Source organism: Anolis carolinensis, unplaced genomic scaffold (genome assembly GCF_035594765.1).
Source record: "Anolis carolinensis isolate JA03-04 unplaced genomic scaffold, rAnoCar3.1.pri scaffold_11, whole genome shotgun sequence".
NCBI classification, from domain to species: Eukaryota; Metazoa; Chordata; class Lepidosauria; order Squamata; family Dactyloidae; genus Anolis; species Anolis carolinensis.
Window position 1 is genome coordinate 12784241 of NW_026943822.1, and position 17277 is coordinate 12801517.

Below are 17277 nucleotides of genomic sequence, written 5' to 3' on the forward strand. Positions count from 1 at the left end.
TTTTTAAATGTTTCCTGTTCCCATTGTGTGTGCAATCCCCACCGGGTGATAGTCTCATTCGCAAAGCCCAAAGCCTGCTAAAAATAATTAACACAGGTGTGAGTCACTGGGATCCCCCGGCTTTCATGAGCAATGCCTGAAACATGTAAAGGCCTAAAAAAGATTCCAATTTGTGCATTTATTTGATCAGGATGAAAAAATCCTGCTACTTGTACACAGCCTTCGTATTTTTCTGGAAAGAATGCTTTAGCAAACAGCAAAGGCAGTGCTATTGAAATGAATTTTTAACATTGAATGAATCATTCAGATACTTACTTACTTAGGCGATCCCTTATAGCTCAAGGATGATGGTCCTCCAGGTGTAGTGACTTGGCAGTGGATGCGTAGGTGCTTGTGGAGATCTATTCTTGGTCTGTGTGTTGTTCTACAGTGAAAACATCAATTTTTTCCAGATGGAAGGCAGTCCCGGTCAGGGTTGGCTTGACGCGCCTTCCTCTTGGCATGTTTCTCCCTTAAGCCCTCCATTCATGCCTCTGAATTCTACAGCACTGTTGGTCACAGCTGATCTCCAGTTAGAGTGCTCAAGGGCCAGGGCTTCCCAGTTCACGGTGTCTATGCCAAAGTTTTTAAGGCTGGCTTTGAGCCCATATAATGGAGCCTTCGGTGGCCTAGGGGATAAAAGCCTAATGACCTGAAGTTTGGGTTGCTGACCTAAAGGCTGCCAGGTTCGAATCCCACGCGGGGAGAGCGTGGATGAGCTCCCTCTATCAGCTCCAGCTGCATGCGGGGACATGAGAGAAGCCTCCCACAAGGATGGTAAAACATCAAAACATCTGGGCGTCCCCTGGGCAACGTCCTTGCAGATGGCCAATTCTCTCACTCCAGAAGTTGCTCCTGACACGAAAAAAAGCCCATATAATAGACATATCAAAAATAATAATAATATAATAGACATATAAAAAAAGCCCATATAATAGACATATAAAAGAAATACTTGTGTCCAAGTGGGCAGACATTTGTCGATTTTGGATGCCCCACGGAGACCAACGAATAAATGCTAGGCAACTTACAGTAGAGTCTCACTTATCCAACATCCACTTATCCAACGTTCTGGATTATCCAACGCAGTTTGCCTCTTGCCCCGATCCACAGCTGTTTCTCTCGACAGCAAGGATTGAATTTTGTATGGATTTAATTTCCGACAGTGTTGCTACTGTAAGTTCATTTTATGCAATTCTATCTTTATTTGTAGTCAATTTGTTACTAGCCAATATTTTTGTAGTCAATGTTTTCAATATATTGTGATGTTTTGGTGCTAAATTAATGAATACAGTAATTACTACATAACGTTACCATGTTTTGGACTGCTTTTTCTGTCAATTTGTTGTAAAACATGTTTTAGGTGCTTAATTTGTAAAATCATAACGTAATTTGACATTTAATAGGCTTTTCCTTAATCCCTCCTTATTATCCAACATTTTATTTTATTTATTTTATTTATTTACAGTATTTATATGCCGCCCTTCTCACCCCGAAGGGGACTCAGGGCGGATTACAATGAACACATATATGGCAAACATTCAATGCCAACAGACAAACAACATACAGTATAGACACACACAGAGGCATTTAACATTTTCCCAGCTTCACGATTCCGGCCACAGGGGGAACTGTTGCTTCACCATCCACTAGTGGCTGTACTTCCTCATTCCTTTCCTAGTTTTTTGCTGGCAGTTTTTATGGTGTTGTAAATTAGTTAAATTAGCCTCCCGCATAAAGCGTACCTAAATTTCCCTACTTGACAGATGCAACTGTCTTTCGGGGCTGCATAGGTCAACAGCAAGCCGGGCTATTTAATGGTCGGGGCTTAACCCGACCCGGGCTTTGAACTCATGACCTCTCGGTCAGTAGTGATTTATTGCAGCTGGTTACTAGCCAGCTGCACCACAGCCCGGCCCCTTTTTTAACGTTCTGCCGGCCCGTTTATGTTGGATAAGTGAGACTCTACTGTACTTAGTGAACGACATGTTTCTCATTACTATTTTAATGCCTTCTCCAAATCAGACTCTGAAGCTCCAGGTCTTGTTTGATCTCAGAGGTGAAGCAGGATCAGGACTAGTTAGTTATGCTGATTAGAAAAGGAAACTGCCTACGAAGAGCCAATGAGAAGGAAAGTTATGGCAAAGCACCTCTGCATACTCCTTGCCCAGGAAAACTATGGAATTCATGTGGTTGCTGCAAGTTAATAGGTGACCAGAAGGCACATACCGTGTTTCCCCGAAAATAAGACAGTGTCTTATATTAATTTTTGCTCCCAAAGATGTTCTAGGTCTTATTTTCAGGGGATGTCTTATTTTTCCATGAAGAAGAATTCACATTTCTTGTTGAACAAAAAAATGAACATTTATTATATACTGTACAGTAGTTGTCATCACAAACCAGCATAACCAGACAAGCTGTGAATCCTATCAAGAATTTCTTGTTACTATCATTATTTCCATGTACAACACTGGTACGTACATTTACCGATCCTGCATGTTCTGGTGTTCTGTTCATTGGGCATGCTTCCAAACAAAAACTTTGCTAGGTCTTGCTTTTGGGGGAGGCCTTATATTTAGCAATTCCCCAAAACCTCTACTAGGTCTTATTTTCTAGGGATGTCTTATTTTAGGGGAAACAGGGTACAACAACTAGAACCAGGACAGGCTTGGAGGAAACCAGGGTCTGGACTCACAGTCTCTGGGAAACAATGGGTAAGGCACACTCCTTCAACCTTAGAGGAAGCGCATTTAATGGGCAAGAGAAATAGGACATACGATCATATTATCAGATTGGGAGAAGATATGGAATAAGAATCAAAAGCTTATATATGCAATAGAACTAAGGGAGAACTGGTATAAGGTCTTTTACAGATGGTACCTTACTCCAGAAAGGCTTGCGAAGTCTAGCAAAGGTAAAGGAGATGGGAAATGTCAGAAACATAATGGAGACTTTATGCATATGTGGTGGGGATGTAGAAAAATAAAAATGTTTTGGCAGGAAATAAATAGAGAAATGGAGAAAATATTGCAAATTAAATTTAATACAAAGCCAGAATATTTCTTATTAGGTATGGTTGACTTTCAAATGGACTCCAACACGGAAAGACTCTTTATTTACATGGTTACAGCGGCCAGGATATGCATTGCTAAAGTATGGAAAACACAAGAAATCCCCACAACAGAAAAATGGCTGCTGAAACTAATCGATATCAAAAACATGGATTTATTAACACAAAAAATATCACAGAGCATTTCGCCAAGAAAGTGGACCGATTGGATCAAACTGAGACAATATTTATCAAGAAGCAATATAGAACTTTTGTGATCTTCGCTCACAGGAACCCTTAGACTTCAGGTTATATATGAAGACTTGCTGAAAAACATCAAATGTTTATATGACGATTTACAAAGCAATGCAGAGGAGCTGGAAGTGGATACAGGGTTTTGTTTTTGTTTTTGTTTTTTTACTATACAGCTATATGTATTCATAATTTATGTATGTATTTCCTTTTTTCCCTTTTCTTCTCTATACGCTTTTTTCTCATTTTTTATGTATAGCTAAAATTATAAATAAGCGGACAGAATAAATATCTTTGATCCAGGATGGCTCTTACGGCCCAAGACCTTGCAGAACTATGGTTTTCCATTGAACATCTGATGCGTGATTCTGCAGAGAGAATGGATAAGATCAGGAAGAGAGAGAAAATGGTCCATAAAGTTTCCATTACCCTGAAAAACAGAAACATCTGCAGAGGAGTGTAAAGTGACACTATGAAACGATGCTTAGCTGCTAGGCTCTGGCATCAGATCCATTCGGAGCGCAGGCAAAAAGAACTGGCTCTCCCATCCTTGGAATGGCTGTCTCAAGCGTTTCCGTATGCATCTCTGCCCCAGGGTTTTCTCAGGGTGACTAACATCTTGGGCTTCTTATGTGCCGAGGAGGCATTCTTTTGCATCTGGCTGAGAAACATCGTGCAAGGCTGAGTCTGACATGCAGAGCTGTTTCCAATAAGGAGTGTTATGCAAAGTTTCGTCTGCACCACTCGCTTTGTGCACGCCGCGTTCAAGAAGGGATCTGGGAGAGCAACGAGCTGCAAGCTGAGTTTTGTCAAGGGCAGGACTAAGTTGTGCCCGGGTCTCCAGAAACCTTTCGGGCGAACAACTGAACACACTCTGGCCATGCTCAAACCTTTCTCAAGAGCGGCCAGCTATTATTATTATTATTATTATTATTATTATTATTATTATTATTATTATTATTATTATTATTTTATTGTATGACACAGCAAACAAGCTAGACATGCTGGATTTCATATCACAAAATCACAAGTCGAACACTTCCCAAGTGTCTTGGTCTGGGTGATGTATTTTCGGATGATGCGCGCAGATCCCAGCAGGGTGGCCTTTTGCAGTTGGCAGATCGTAATTTTGTCAATGTCTATTGTTTCCAAATGCCAGCTGACATCTTTTGGCACGGCACCCAGTGTGCCCATCACCACCAGGACCACCTGCACTGGTTTCTACCAGAGTCTTTGAAGTTCAATCTTGAGGTCCTGATAGCAGCTGAGTTTTTCCTGTTGTTTTTCATCAATGCGACTGTCACCTGGGATGGTGACATCAATGATCCAAACCTTTTTCTTTTCCACAACTGTGATGTCTGATGTGTTGTCTTCCTGATAGCGGTTGAGCTTTTCCTGTCGTTTTTCGTCAATGGGACTGTCACCTGGTGATTATTATTATTATTATTATTATTATTATTATTATTATTATTATTATTATTGACATTCATATCCTGCCCTTCTCACCCCGAAGAGGACTCAGGGTGGCTTACAAGTTATATGTACATACAATATATTGTATTATTCCTATAGGTAAAGGTAAAGGTTTCCCCTGATGTTAAGTCCAGTCATGTCCGACTCTGGGGATTGGTGCTTATCTCCATTTCTAAGCTGAAGAGCTGGCGTTGTCCGTAGACACCTCCAAGGTCATGTGGCCGGCATGACTGCATGGAGCGCCAATGTTACTTTCCCACCAGAGTGGTACCTATTGATCTACTCACATTGGCATGTTTTCAAACTGCTAGGTTGGCAGAAGCTGGAGCTAACAGCAGCCGCTCCCGCCGCTCCCAGGATTTGAACCTGGGACCTTTCGGTCTGCAAGTTCAGCAGCTCAGCGCTTTAACCCACTTCACCACCGGGGCTCCTTAACCAGCTGGTCACCCCTTCCCACAGCTACACAGCGTTGCCAAAACGCTGTGTTGAGGATGCAAGCGGCAGAGTTTTGTGGGGAAGGAGTTGCCAAGCTCATTCATCACTATGATAAGTGCCTAGATTTGAATGGCAACTATGTTGAGAAGTGGTATTTGGATGTGGCTTTCAACTGCATATGGTAAATGTTTTCTCCTATACTTTGTTCATTTTTAATTCCAAAACGTAATCTACTTTGTAGATAACCCTCGTAATAGTGTATTATTATTATATTGTATTACATTATAATATTATCAATATTATATGCATATACATTGTATTACATTATTAGTCTAGCATAATATGATTATTATATAATATTCTTATATTGACACAGGAGACATGGTGGAATGATGTTTTCCTGCCCTCTTGTTCATTCTGGTTCAGAATGGCAGTTATTCCTTGGGGAGGTGTCTATGGGCAACGCTGGCTCTTCAGCTTAGGAAAGGAGATGAGCACCAACCCCCAGAGTCGGACATGACTGGACTTAATGTCAGGGGAAAACTTTTACCTTTACAAGGTTAAAACATTATCCACTAAAATCATCAGCAATCTGACTCCTTAATTTTATAGCTTCAGCTCAAAGTGCAGCCATTTTTGCTAGCTTGTGGTACTGCTCATCACCTGGCAAATTTTCCAGGAAAAGAAGGACCTGGCAACCTTAGCCAATCCATCAGGAAGGCCACGTGTTTCCCAAACATGTCTTAGAGAACAGCGTTCTTTTGGGTTGGAGGTAGAGTTTGGGGCATTAGTGGACCAGGGTTAACTAGAAGAGTTAATCATCTGTCAATCTTCTCTTCCAGTTTAAACAATGGCCATTGTTTGAAAATGTACATCTATGTTTGTAAATTAACCCCAATAGTTACCAAACAGATTTGAGTTACCTTCAATATGCTCCTTCCCCCCTTTTCATGATGTGGTCCTCCTTTTTTCTTTTCTTTTTTTGGCAGTGTGTACGTGGCTGCACGATCTAGAACATGCTGCCAAATAATGAAGAATGGCAAACATCCTTTCCTTTTTGCAACTCGGTCTTGAATCCTTTCCAGAACCATGTCTTGGCTTAAAATGTTGGCCCCCTACTCTCGAAATGTGCCTTTGATCAAAGCGGTTCTCTTTCTGTTCACATCAGAGATATAATGTGGACAACTGTTGGGAAAGGAACAAACAAAGAGGGAAAAAAGGGCACCCACTGCCTCTGTTAAAACCTCTTCATCTCTAAGAACTCCCTGTAACGTTTATTGGTCCAATTTGCACAATACTTGGGCCCCTTCCACACAGCTCTATAAAATCCACATTGAACTGGATTATATGACAGTGTGGACTCAGTTTAAAGCAGATACTGTGGGTTATCCGCCTTGCTATTCCGGGTTATATGGCTGTGTGGAAGGGCTCTTAATGGCCCAATTCAAAGTAAGTGTAACACCCCTAGGCAGCGCAAACACTGGGAACCAACACGGAGGCCAATATACAATCTAATATCTTTATTAAAGCAATAAAAGTTTCAAACAAATATAAGCAGAGTAGATAGTCAATCAGTTGACCTTTTAGAAAAGATCAGCAATAGTCCAAAGAAAGAAAGTTATATGTCCAATATTAGAGTCCAAAGTCCAAAATCCAATAACCGAAACACACTCAAACCTAATGGAAGTTTGAGTGAGGAGAAGAGCAAAGTTCCTCAGGAAAGTACTTGAATTAATAGTCCAGAAACAGGGTTCAAGGCAAGGCAAGGCAAGGCAATTCGTGGTGGATCTGAAATGCAGTCCAAACTTGGCAAGGGACGAGACACTACGCCCGGGCTACTCGAGAGTAAGCACGCCAACGGGCCGCTTAGAAGCACAGGATCAAGAGACGATGTATTCTTCTGCTAGAAGTCAAGTTGACACCGCAACAAAGATTCTCTGCACAGAACATTTATTGAAGTCCAAAAACTTCCCCCAAGCAGGTGCGTGTCTCCCCAAAAGTTCCCAAGAGAACGAGCTGCTAACAACGAGACACAAGATGCCTGCCTCCTCAAATCTTCCCAGGAGAAACTGACTTAGCCACAATCTCCTTACTCCGCTAATCTCACACTTCTCCTTAAACTTTGTCCTTGAGAGCGATCTGTTTGGAAAGTAGCCCTTCTATCAAATTATAAACTCTCCGGCGATCCGGGAAGAGCCGGCAACATTTCAAGGGCATTCCTAATTGGCTCTGGCTCTGCAATGTCAACAGGAGACATCTGGAAAGGGATAGAATCTTGCTGCGGTGGGAAAAAAACCCAAATCCTCTTCATTTTGATCCGCAATGGCTGCTGGATCAGGGGCCAAAGGTACCTGAGTCATCACAGTAAGTCTCTTATTGGGCTTAGCTAGCGTACAGCCATTGAATCAATTGGATTTACCAATGTGTTGATGCACTTTTATTTATTTATTTATTTATTTATTTACTTACTTACTACATTTGTATCCTGCTCTTCTCACCCCAAAGGGGACTCAGAGCGGCTTACAAATCAAATGTACATACAATATATTATTTGCATAGCACAATATAAGTATTAAATTACGATATTGTACTATATCATTATATGGTGATATTATTAGTAATATTACATCTATATATATAAAAAAGTGATGGCATCAGGGCAGCAGACAAAACAACAAAACTACAGGCCCCCCAACCTCGAAATGTGACAATACAACCCATCATCCACGGCTCTAGGTTGATACAACAAAAAGAAAAGAAAAATAAAGTCCTAATTAGAGGGAGAGGAATAACTGTTTTTATTCAATTGCTGCCAGTTACAAGACTAAGTTCCGCCCACTTGGTCTCCTAGCAACCTACTCAGCCCAGGGGACAGGCACAAGAGTTTGGAGAGACCCCTAAGGGCCGTTCAGCCCAACCCTTTCTACTATGCAGCAGGACACAATCCAAGCATTCACAACACATGGACAACGTATAAATACTATACAATACTACACAGGGACATAGACCCCCTCTATCCTCACCAGTTTCACAGTACACAAACAACCAAATGCATACTAAACATAAAGACAAACATACAACAGACATTCAATACCACCACTACCTCAACCATTTCTCACCAACACCACCAGACAACGCAACAGCAACGCGTGGCCGGGCACAGCTAGTTTAATATATAATATATAATTAATATTATTATATTGTATAATTAGTATAATATTGTATTACATTTCTACACTTAATTCAATAGCTGGGATTCACAGGATCCCAATCCTTACTTATTGCAACACCTGAAGCCTGGACTCTGGTGTATTGCTCATCGGCAGGCCAAATGAATAAATTAAGAACAAACCTGGATTGTTTAGACTCAAACAATATCCCAATTTGTATTATAGTTTGCAGGATCAGCCAAACAGAACCAAACTGATCAGTTTGCTCTAGCAACTTGGTTTGTTGTGATGTCGAGATCCAACATATACATTCAAGATTTGTCCACTGAAATGCCAAGGAATCAAGCAAATGTCAAGCGAAAATCTCATTAAAAGTTTTTGAAAATTATTTCTGACTGTGGTTACATGATTGTCACAGTTTCAAGATGGTCATATTTGCATATGTATTTATAATATTGAGTGAAGACCATTGATCTGCTGGGAAGTGAGCATCAGTCTTGGCTCTAGCTTTGACAAATCATGTATGTAATAGGGAAGTTTGTTATATAAACTAGAAAACAACAACTTGCTGTTGCATCTCAAACTGTTCTTATTAAAGCCTTCCAAGAAGAGAGAGTAGAGTCGGTGAGTGGGAAAGAGAGCATCTCAAAATATCCAAAATTTCCTGGAAAACCCCAAAGGAATAGGACTTATGCAAAGCTTTAGATTTCTTCTTTTCTTGTTCCTCCAGTATGATTCCATCGGCTCCCTGCTGCTTGGAAAAGGACTTATTACCCACCCTAACATATGATTTTCTATCACTTTTAGAACAAGTCTGTTTCACGCAAACACTTAGTAATAAAAGCCAGAGAAGATCCTAATCTCTCAGATGCTTGATCTACAAATAGCTCTTTTTAAAGAAAACACTGGCATGGACTCTCTGCACCCCATTTCTTGCATGCGTCAGCTGCATTCTGGCAAGAGATGGCTCTGTGTTCCTGAACTTTTTGGAAAGAATTTGTGTTCCTTGTAAAGCAATTCACATGTTTTATAAATGTCCCCTCATTAAGCAGGAGAAGATGAGGCTGATAATGAAACAATGGCTCCTAAACCATTGCCTATAAATGGGGAGGAAGGCAAGCAGATGCCATTCAAGGAGGTGTCCATAGGGTGGCGAAGCCATTCAGTACTTTAGTCTGAACTTTAAATAATCTATCAATATAGGGAGAGGTGCTTGCATCTTAGGCTTTGTCTACACCAGGGGTCCCCAAACTTTTTAAACAGGGGGCTAGTTCATAGTCCATCAGACCGTTGGAGGGCCGGACTATAGTTGAAGAAAAAACCCTATAAACAAATTCCTATGCACACTGCACATTTGGAAGTAAAAAACAAACAAACAAATGGGAACAAATGCAGCCTCAATGTTAATAATAATCATAATCATAATAAAAATAATAAAGAGGGTGGGAAGAGACCCCTTGGACCATTTAGTCCAATCCCCTTCTACTTTTTGTGTACCAAAAGCACAAGCAAAGCACCCCTAACAGATGGCCACCCAGCCTCAATGCTGTGTCATACAATAATAATAATAATAATAATAATAATAATAATAATAATGGCGTGTGCCTTTCCCTCCTCCCTCGCGCCGCACACAGAGGAGGGAGTCATCGCTGCCACGGGGGCCGGATAAATGGCTTTGATGGGCCGCATGTGGCCCCCGGGCCTTAGTTTGGAGACCCCTGGTCTACACCAACTGTTCAATCCAGGCTGGGGTTTCCTCATAAGCTTTTCTGCAGAAAGACTACAATGGACATTATTAATAGGGACAAGACCCTACTGAAATGGCAGACAAAGGTTTGAGGTAATGAGACAAAGAGAGTTTCGGTTGCTGTAGAAAAAGATGTTTATTCTCAGTGGCCAGAGAGAATAAGCAATAGGAAGGACCTTCTCCTGTAATCAGGAAAGCGAAGGTACGGAACAAAGAAACACAGGTTCTTATATACCCTTTTTGCCTCCATCTACCTACGTCATATAGGCATTATCCATCACCAATTAGTGTCAAAAAAGTCTGACTTTGCACTTTACTAAAAGCTACTTTTGCATTTTCCTAAAATATAGGCTACTTTCAAGACCTCTGACCCTCCATTAGGCCTTATCTAAGGAATTCCTATCTAGGCTTTCAGGGGTTCCCATTAATTGAGGAATCCTCCCTTATCCTAGCTTTTAGGGAGTCATTAGCACTCCTACATGGCACCAGGTCTTATCTTGACATCCCAAAAGCCTTAATTTGTCTTTTGTCCATTAGCTTATCTACACTTGACATATGTCTCTGGCACTTAGGGTGAACTTTGGTCTCTGCTTATGGGGAGACGGTTATTTGCTAGGCAGAGTGTATTTTGGGGCTATATGCACACAATCTGCTTGTGATTACATATTTTCTTATTCCTATTTCTAATATGATTACATTCAATATATAGTTTCCAATACAAGTATTATATTTTCCCAATACACCTTCATCACTACTAGCTTGGCAACAATGCTAAAGACTCCAGAACTATTGCCCTCTATAACTATTGCTCCCAACGTTCTTTAGGATCAGAGTTTAGTTCCACAGTCAATTCAATCTTCATAGACTGGTGTCTAAACTCATGGATCTTGGGTTGTCATATTCAATCTGTTCCTGGATTATGGAGTTCTTGTTGGAATCTTCCCAGAGGGATAGATTAGGTGATCATACCTCGTCAGCTAATCTCATTCTCAACACAGGGTATGTTGAGTCCTTTGTTTTTCACTTTGTACAAATATCACTTAACCCTCCCCCCCTGCCCCCCCCCCCCACAATTCATTGGAGCAATATCATTCCCAAATTGGCAGATGATACAACCATGGTGGGGCTTCTTATCTCTGAAGGGGATCAAGATGAGTTGGACTGCAACTTGTGGTGCAGGGACAATCATCTGGTACTTAACATCAAAAAGACAGAAGGGCTCATAGTGGATTATAGGAAGAACAGACCAGAAATCCAACTCTTGGTCATAAATGGGGACCAAGTGGAGCGGGTGGCCAGTTTCAAGTTCCTGGGTGTCCCTGCTAAGGAGGATCAAATCATTTGGCAGCAGCGTTGGTGAAGCAGAGACTGGACTCTCTGAGACTTCTAAGGAACTCTCAAAGACCATCCAGTCCAACTCATAAGAGATAGACAGACAGACAGATGGACGGATAGATAGATAGGTCAATAGATAGATCAATAGGTAGATCAATAAGTAGATGGATGGATGGGTTAGTAGAAAGAAAGGTCGATAGATATGTGGGTGGATGGATGGATGGATGGATGGAAGGAAGGAGAAGATGTATGGGGTGAAAAGGGGACATCTCTCAGGAGCTCATGGCAGTTCCTATGGGAAAATACAGTCTGCATTGCATCCTATACAAATGTCTGTCAACTTGAATTGAAGGGAGCCCTATGAACAAGAGACCTCCAAGACTCCATATCCTCAAGAAACCTATTCCGTTCTTGCAACCTCACGGCCATGACCCTCTTGACTAAGCCCATCTGTCTAGATCAGGCCTGGGCAAACTTCGCTATTGAGGTCCAACTGTAAAAGGAAAGGAAAGTTTACAAAGTTTGTACAAAGTGAACACTGTTTTAACAAGTATCATGACATCAACAGGACATCTCCGCAAAACATCGAAACTTTCCTTGAGAGCTCATTTGCAGAGACAGCTTTTTCCTTCCAAAGGCCAAAGGCTGCAACTAGAAGAAAGAGAAAGTGAAAGGTTGGAGCGATGGGGACAACCTTACGTAGGAAGAGAGAAGTGTGAGCAGGAAAAGGGAAAAACTTGGTAAAATTAAGAGGATTAAGGGAGGCCACCCTGTCCCGAAACAAAAAGATTCTGTGTTGGGCTTGCACCATGGATTTCGATCTGTGCGGCTGTGCAAGAAGGGAAAACAACTCATTAAACGAAGGACTGGGTGGAAAGGTTGTTCCAATACAATGGCTAGAACTACTGACCCGGAAAACTTCAACTTGCATACCCTCCGCTGGTTTCCTCTCTCTCTCTCTCTCTCTCTCTCTCTCTCTCTCTCTCTCTCTCTCTCTCTCTCTCTCTCTCTCTCTCTCTCTCTCTCTCTCTCTTGCTTCCCAAAATAGCTAAACCTGCACAACAAACAATCTGATACAACCTTCACAGTGTTTCCCCGGTGCCAGAAACGCATGGCACACACATACACAAAATTGGAGGCACTCTTGTTAGCCAAAAAGCTTTCCTTAAACAATTGTAAAAATAAGAGCAGAGATGAACTAAGACATTATTGCTTGTATTGAAATGCATTCAGTGTGTCTTTTTTTTCTTTCTTGCATCCTAGGACCTCATCCCGTGAGTTGCAGAAAGTGTGTGGTGGGGTTCGTCTTCTTATCGTAGTGTATCGTCTCATTGCGCTTCATAGGAAATTGGATAATATTTCCAACCCCATCACATGCTGTTATTTTATTTATTTATTTATTTCTATCATTTCTACCCCGCCCTTCTCACCCGCAGGGACTCAGGGTGGCTTACAGACTGGCAATTTATGCCAATACACCATAGTACAATAAAATAAACATTAAACAGTTAAAACAATTATAATATACTAGCTGTGCCCAGCCACGTGTTGCTATGGCAAAGTATGGTGGTATGGGAAATAAAGTATTGAGGTTTTGGTGGTAGTTAAGGTAAAGGGTAAAGGTTTTCTCCTGACAGAGCTTAGCCTTCTAACTGGCAGCAATGGGATAAAAACAATTATTCCTCTCCCTCTAATTAGGACTTTATTTTTCTTTTCTTTTTGTTGTATGAACGTAGAGGCATGGATGAGGGGTTGTGCTGCCAAGTTTAGTATTTCTGGGATGTGTAGTTTTGTTGTTTTGTCCTAGGTCGAAATTTCATTACCCTTTTATATATATAGACAATATACAAAATTTAAAATAGTGCAAAGTGCTTATGCCATTCATCCACCAGACCTTGTACAAAAACCTTTATTCCAGACCAAGTCGAAGCCAGTAAAGGCTTGTTCTTTAAACGCTTGCTCGCATAGCCAGGTCTTCAGTTATTTTTGACCATTTATCCTGAAATTGTATGCATTCTGAGCTATCACATGAGCGAGAATAGTCCCCGCTCATTCCGCATTATTTTCTTTTTCTTCTTTTAAGCAGAAGAAATGTTGACATTGCGGAATTCTGAAAGGAAAGTTCAAAAAAGTATTAACAACCTCGCTATAGCGAAATTTGGAAAGATAAGGAAGGTTTCAAGGAAGGCAAAAAACAACAACAACATAGTAATATCTCAAAATTGTGCAATTACATTAATTTTAAAAATTAACATGATGGCAGAGATGGGAAAATTAACCTTAGCCCAACAGCAAAGTAATCTACAAGAAAAATGGAAACCTTATAAACCTTGTGTAAAACCAAAACAAGATGACCACGACAGGATTTGATAACTAAAAATAAGATAAATAATATATGATTATCTTCTGTATTTAGTACAGTAGAGTCTCACTTATCCAACATAAACGGGCTGGCAGAATGTTGGATAAGTGAATATCTTGGATAATAAGGAGAGATTAAGAAAAAGCCTATTAAACATCAAAATAGGTTATGATTTTACAAATTAAGCACCAAAACATCATGTTATACAACAAATTTGACAGAAAAAGTAGTTCATTACACATTAATGCTATGTGGTAATTACTGTATTTACGAATTTAGCACGAAAATATCATGATATATTGAAAACATTGACTACAAAAATGCATTGGATAATCCAGAACATTGGATAAGTGAGACTCTACTGTATGTTAAAACTTAAGAGATGGATGCTATCTGATGGGTCAATTGTTAAGAAACTATAATAGAAAAAATGCACAATATCAATGATATAGAAATTAAAGAAGTACATACACACAAATATAGGAATGTGTTTACGTATGTATTTACAGAGAGTGTGTGTAAGAGAGAGAGAGACTGATATAAAAGAAGACTAGACAAACGAGTGGACACAAAAACTTAAGAAAGAGAAGACTGAGAGATCTGGCTGTCAGGAGTGATCAGGGAAAGCCCTTAAAATCTATATATATAAAAGGGTAATGAAATTTCGGCCTAGGACAAAACAACAAAACTACACATCCCAGAAACACTAAACTTGGCAGCACAACCCCTCATCCATGCCTCTATGTTCATACAACAAAAAGAAAAGAAATATAAAGTCCTAATTAGAGGGAGAGGAATAATTGTTTTTATCCAATTGCTGTCAGTTAGAAGGCTAAGCTCCATCCACTTGGTCTCCTAGCAACCCACTCAGCCCAGGGCCACTTCAATCAGGCCTCTGCCACACTGCCTATAAAATACAGATTATCTGATTTCAACCGGATTATATGGCAGTGTAGACTCAAGATGAGCACCAACCCCCAGAGTCAGACACGACTGGACGTAATGTCAGGGGAAAACCTTTACCCTTTACCTTAACTACGACCAACTCCTCAATACTTTATTTCCCATACCACCATACCTTACCAAAGCAACGCGTGGCTGGGCACAGGTAGTAGATTATAAAAATATTATCATACCGAACAATTATGCTTAAATCGGAAGAGCTTGTGAACTCAAGAGTTAGAGATGAAAAATATATTTGATGTAATACAGAAAAAGATAATGATAAAATGATATAAATGCTACATCGGAGGAGCGAATAAACTGGAAAAAAAAGAATTGTCCCCAATCTTGTACCGCAGACAACAGGCGGAAGTCGTTTTGTGTCGTGTGATGGGCTCTGTGAATGGATTTAAAAGTGTGTAGAAATGGAGGTGAGCGGGAACTCACGTCTGATGAAGTCCTAAGTTACAGGATAGTTGGAGAATCAGGAATAGTGGCCCACTCAATGCAAAATCCCTTTAGCATTGTATAATTATCCATCTCTATTCCATGTGGGAGTTGTGCAGTGCTGCCATGGTACATGGGCATAAGGATGCACAGTTTTAGGTAAGCTTCCAGCTTCCTTTTTGGTCTTGTCTCCCAACTCTCGCTTCTCTTTGGAAAACAGCTTTGTTTTCCCCAGGCACACAACTTTGGGGTCTTAATATCTTGCCAATGGAAAAATGAGACTAAAGATTCATTTAAAACAAAATAAAAAATCATTTTGGAAAGAAGCAAAGGCGCCACAAAGAGGGGCAGAAAAGGGTGGGAAGAAAAAGAATCGCTTTGCCAAAAATGAAATGTCTACACAGCTGTGTTAGGTGGAAACAACGCACAATAATACTCTTAAAGGAACCAATTAAGTTGTGGTTAAGAGGAGGCTTAGCCTGATGGTGAAACAGCCAGTAGGAAAAAAAAACAGCAACAACCCAAGCCAACATTTGCCCCATTTGGAAACTACTGGTGGGCAGCTGTGATCGATCAGCTGATCCCACCAGATACATTTGAGATAAAACAGAACTTGTATAGTAGTTTAGATAGTATTTTGGATTTTATAGTATCCATCTCCATCTCCGCCACAGGCCATTTTGCCTGGCTCTGTGCCCCAAATGAAAGACGGGATTGAGGATTTATCTAGGTTGGCCCTAACCCCCATATTCACCTTGAATGGGCCATCAGCTATTCCCAGGACACACAGTGGCTTCTGGTGGGTATTAGAATGGGGTGGTTTTTTGCTGACTCTGTCCCACTTTTGGCAAAATCAGGGGATATTTTAGAGATTGTTAGAAACATCAACATATCCTCAAGCTTTGGGACAGTATGGACAGTGGTTTTAAGAAAAAAAGAACAGGAAGAAGATACTAAATGTATTGTCAGCATCATAAGCATCAAATATTTCCCATGGGGAATTCCCCATCACCGTTGGTGTTCACCAGGGCTCAGTCCTCTCATCAATTGTTGTAATGGATGCAGTTACTAGAGATGGGCAGAAACTGGCAACTTGGACTTTCCTGTACGCTGATGACATAATGCTTGTTTCTGAGAACAAGGAAGAACTCGAACATCAAGTGCAATCATGGTGTGATTGGTTGGTGCAATTTGGTCTTGGTCTAAGCATCAAAAAGACTGACTACCTGAAGAACAAAGAGGATGAGACTGGTACCATCCAGGTGAACAGGGTGGATCTCCCAAAAGTCATCACCTTCAAATATCTTGGATTGATGATAAGTTCAGATGGCAACCTCTTTGACAAAGTCACCACATGGATTAATGCGGCTTGGATGAAATGACGCTTGGCAGCAAGTGTACTCTGCGACAAGAAGATGCTCGATCGCCTGAAATCAAAAATCTATCAAATTGTCGTAAGGCCTGCTGCAATATATGGAATGTTGACAAAGAAAGCAGAACTCCGCCTTGGTGTTGTGGAGATGAGGATGCTACGACTTACAGCCGGCGTCACACGCCTTGACCACATCCGCAATGATGACATCCAGCAATGCTATGGCATTGCTCCAATGTGGACAAATTATGAGAATCCCACCTCAGATGCTATGGCCATACTCTCCAAAGTGAATACGAGTCCATCTACAAGATTGCTCTTGATTGAGAAGTGCCTGACAAGAGACCAAAGGGACGACTGAAGCAATGCTGGCTGGACACGCTACACAATGATCTGAAGACTGCTAGCATACACTCTGATCAGGTGCACGACCAGGTGAAATGGTGCCAACAAACCATTAAAGTGGACCCTGCCATCAAGCAGGACAAAGAATAAGAATAAGATAAGCATCAAATGTTTATAGGTGGTACAATTCAAATATTTTGCATGCTACTCTTCTGTCAGTCAAAGCGCAATACTGTATATGTTAACACTTTTCAGTCTTCTTCATTGGTCAAATCAGGGGTCCCCAAACTAAGGCCCGTGGGTCGGATG

At 40.9% G+C, this 17277-nt stretch overlaps 1 pseudogene; it reads left to right on the forward strand.

The window, feature by feature from the left end:
- Nucleotides 1-16005: 16005 nt before the first annotated feature.
- On the forward strand, nt 16006-16984 carry LOC107983397 (uncharacterized; annotated as a pseudogene).
- The last annotated feature ends 293 nt before the right edge of the window (nt 16985-17277 follow it).